The 4225-nt window shown below is 40.9% G+C and overlaps 1 non-coding gene across 1 annotated transcript; it reads left to right on the forward strand.

Moving 5' to 3' along the window:
* The first annotated feature begins 1375 nt into the window (after positions 1-1375).
* LOC112768112 (small nucleolar RNA R71) lies at positions 1376-1478 on the forward strand. The gene has a single exon (XR_003185551.1). It is a non-coding gene; the product is annotated as a small nucleolar RNA R71 (small nucleolar RNA).
* Positions 1479-4225: the final 2747 nt, after the last annotated feature.

The following is a 4225-nucleotide window of genomic DNA, read 5'->3' on the forward strand; positions in this document are numbered from 1 at the left end:
ACCACCAATAGTACAACTAACTATGCAAGGACCTGGATCACTACATTTTTCAGGTAATCCTCCCATTAAAGCAAATATAGAACTACCTAAAGGAATAGTTTCTAATTCATTAATTTTGTCTTTATGGATACATAAGTCTTTTAGAAACTTTGCATATTTAGGTACCTGCTGAATAACATCAAAAAGGGGAACAGTTACCTCAACCTTTTTGAATATCTCTACCATTTTAGGATCGGGTTCCAGCTGCTTCCTGGGCTTCCTTGCAAGTTGTGGAAATGGAATAGGAGTAGTGTTTTCTGTGGTGTCTGCGCCTTTTGGTGCTTCCTTCTGTGGTTGAGTTATCTTTTCTTCAGCTATGTCCTGTATATCCTCTTCCTCTTCAACATCTTCGATTTCTACCACCTCTTCAGCTGAGGCGTATTCTGGTGAGCTTGGTTCCTCCTGATTCCTCTCCTGCAGTGTGGTTCCGGACCTCAGGGTGATGGCATTAATGCCTCCCTTTGGATTGGGTAATGGTTGAGAGGGAATTCCAGTGGTGCTTGAAGGTTGGTTACTGGAATTTTGTGCTGATCCAAACTGTGTCAAAAAAGCTTGCAGAGTAGAGGTGAGACCATTCAGACTGGCATTAATACTATTCATGATGTTGTTTTCCATGGTCTGTTATCTTTTCTCAAAAGATTGTAGTAGATCTTCATTAGAAGATAACGAAGAATGAGTAAATTGAGAGGTCTGCTGCTGATTGTTCTATGGTCCTTGGTTCTGCCTCAGGTGAGGTGCTCTGTAAGGTTGATTTTGCTGCCTGTTGTTATTATTGTTCCACCTCTGATTTCCCTGATTATCTCTGCTCCGCTGTTATTGTTGTCCTCTAATTCTGGTTTGAATTGTCCTGCCATCCATGGTTATTATTTCTACTTTGATTGTACCCTTGGTTGGGGCGGTCATAGAAGTTGTGGGTGGATGCCACCATGTTGTCTTCTTGTTGGAGCTGCGGGCATTCATCAGTGTAATGGCTATAATCAGCACAGATTCCACAAATTCTTTGTGGGACTAGTTGTTGGTTTTGCTGCGGTGGAGGAGGTTGAGCTTGCTGAGCTTGTTGATTCAACTGCATTTGCTTCAGCAAGTTGGTCATCTCACATATACTCTGAGTTAGAGCAGCAGTCTCTCTGCTAGAAGATACTTCTGCAACGGCTTTTGAACGGCCTTGCTTCTGTCTGTGGTTCCTAGTAGATTCAGCTAAATCACTGATCAATTGCCAAGCTTCATCAGTGGTCTTGTACTTCTTCATAGACCCATTGCTGGCACTTTCCAGTGTGGTCTTATCTTGGGGCTCATACCCTGTGTAATATAGCTGAGTAGCACGATCTTGTCAATCATGTGATGGGGCATGCTTCCAGAAGATTATTGAAGCGCTCCCAGTATTCAAAGAGAGTTTCATTGTCATCCTGAACAATTGTGGAAATATCCTTCCTCAGTTTATCAGTGACTTCTGATGGAAAGAATTTCTCCAGAAACTCCTTTCTGAGTGTATCCCAGTTGGATACATTGGCCAGAGGTTGAGTGTAGTACCACTCCCTTGCCTTTCCCTCAAGAGAAACGGGAAAGCTTTCAGCAAAATTGAAGTTTTATCAGTGCCATCACGCCTGACAGTAGAACAGGCTGCCTGGAAATCTCTCAAGTGCTTGATAGGCCTTGAGCAGGTAGAACATGAAACTTGGGCATCAAATTAGCAGTGCCGTCTTTATTTCAAAATCTGTAGCTACCGCTGGATGATGCACTTGAAACGGTTGCATTGTAAAATCAGGGGCTCCTTCCTCCTGGATGGTAACTCTCCTAGCTGCCATGTTTCTGCACGTAAAACAACCGAATCAGTAGAACGGGGGCTGGTTCTTCCTCAGATTCACTTTCAGATCTGCCCTCAGAGCGGGCTAACCGACGCTGTTCTCGCCTTATTCGTGAAATTGTCTTTCAATTTCAGGATCGAATATTAGCAAGCGTGGATCAGGAAGTGAACGCGTCATTTGACGGAAGAAACATGCAGCTCATAGCAGCAAAATAAAATAAAATGCAAATAAATAAATTCTAATTAATAAAATTAGCACTCTATTGCAACTCCCCGGCAACGGCGCCAAAAATTGATGAGACGCAGAAGCTGGTGAATTAAAAATTATTAAAATAGTTACGTTGCAAGTATAGTTCTTAACTCACCGAAAATCTGCCCTATCAATTTAGAAGTATGTCACAGAGAGTTTGAATTAAAAATTACTGGGAGTTTTAAGTCCCAGGTCGTCTCCCAACGAGTTGCAGAAAAGTGTGCTATCTTATTAATCAGATGTTCAAAGAAGTTGAGTTAAGTAAATTGGAATTTAAATTGAGGAAATTTAATTAATATGAGTAAAAGCCTTGACTGGGAGTTGATTGGTTAGAATTTCTACTATTGATGGAGTGATTGTAAGATTAATTTATAATTAATGGTTGTTCTGTTTGGTTATCCTTTACTAGGTAAGGGAAAGTCAAACAAGTTGAAATGCCAGATCTGTTCACAAGTTGCAACCCACTTAGTTCAAAGGGATTGGTGTTGGTGACAGGATAGCAATCCAACATTTAACCCAATTACAAATTTTTCCTTCAATCCTTCCAACTCAAGAGTTCCTTTTAATCAACTCCCCATCAAGTAAAGAAACTACTCACGCATTGTAAATAATAAATCCATAGCACATGAAAGGGAATTAAAAGAAGACATGATTATTGGAATCGAAATTGAATTAAAAAGAAATAATCCTTGCATTAAATAATCATAAAAGTATCTGAATGACAAAATTGAACAAAACAAAAAACATGGAAGAATAAAACCAAGTTGAGAAAACGAACTAGAATGACGAAGTCTTGATGAGGAAATAACTCTTCTCAATGTTTCAATGCTAAGATCAATTGGAAATTAAAAATTCTAAAACCTAGAGAGAAAAATCTAAGAGAGTAAAAACAGATCTCAAACTGTTTCTGAATGAATGTCTTTTTGTTCTGCATATCTCTGACTCTAGTCTGCTGTTCCGGGCTGAGAACCGGGTCGAAATAGGGTCCAAAATTGCCCCCAGCGAATTCTGCAGATTATGCAGATCGCACATGTCACGCGATCGCGTCATCCATGCGGACACGTCACTTGCGCTTTTCCTCGCCACGCATTCGCGTCGTCCACGCTACCGCGTCGCTTGGGCTTTCCAATCCGCGTGGCCGCGTGAGCCATGCGGCCACGTCGCTGCATTTGCTCTCCTTCGCGCGGTCGCGTGAGCCATGCGACCGCGTCACTTCTTGCTGGTTATCTCCTCAAATTCTTGTGTTTCTTCCATTTTTGCTAGCTTCCTTCCCAACTCCAACTCATTCATGCCCTATAAAATCTGAACACTTAACACACAGATCACGGCATCGAATGGAATAAAGGAGAATTAAAATTTAATAATAAAGTCTCTAGGAAGCAGTTTTCAAACATGTAATAAATTCCGGAAAGAAATCTAATATGCATGCTAATTAATGAATAAGTGGGTAAAGGATCATGATAAAACCACATAATTAAACCAATATAAACCATAAAATAGTGGTTTATCAGCCACCCCCCTCTCCCCTATCCAACCCCTCCCCTATTTCACCCATTACCCTTCCCAAAGCCCCTACCCCCTAAACAGCAGCAACCGCCGTGCCCGCCATGCCAACCACCGGACGCCACCATCACCACCACCCAACACCTTCCTGCCTACTCTCCTTCTTCCGCCTTCCAGGTTCCGCAACACGCAAACCCTTTTATCCCGTTCGTAGTTCTTCTTATTTTTTCCGTTTCTGTTCATAATTAGGATAGATAGTCTTGCATGTTTAGTGGATTTTTAGGTTGTTAGGTAGATTAGGCTGTGGTTAGTGGCTCTAGGTCTGTTTTATTTGCAACTGTTTTGCTTCTATTTTATCATATTTGCAAATCTGTTGTTGCTGTAATCTTGTTCATATGCTGTATTTCTTGTATATTGCTACTCTTTACATTGAAATTTCATGTTTAATTTATATATATGTACCTGCAGCTTGACTTTTTAATTCATATGAACTGCCTTGTTTGCTGTTTATTTTCTGGGACAATCCAATTTTAGCCGGAATGCTGCCCAAATTTTTTGTGAATTGTTTTCATTCATGTTTTGCTTTGGCAATCTGAACTCTGTTGTCCTCTGCTTTAACCAAACTGTTT

This window comes from Arachis hypogaea, chromosome 17 (assembly GCF_003086295.3).
Source record: "Arachis hypogaea cultivar Tifrunner chromosome 17, arahy.Tifrunner.gnm2.J5K5, whole genome shotgun sequence".
NCBI classification, from domain to species: Eukaryota; Viridiplantae; Streptophyta; class Magnoliopsida; order Fabales; family Fabaceae; genus Arachis; species Arachis hypogaea.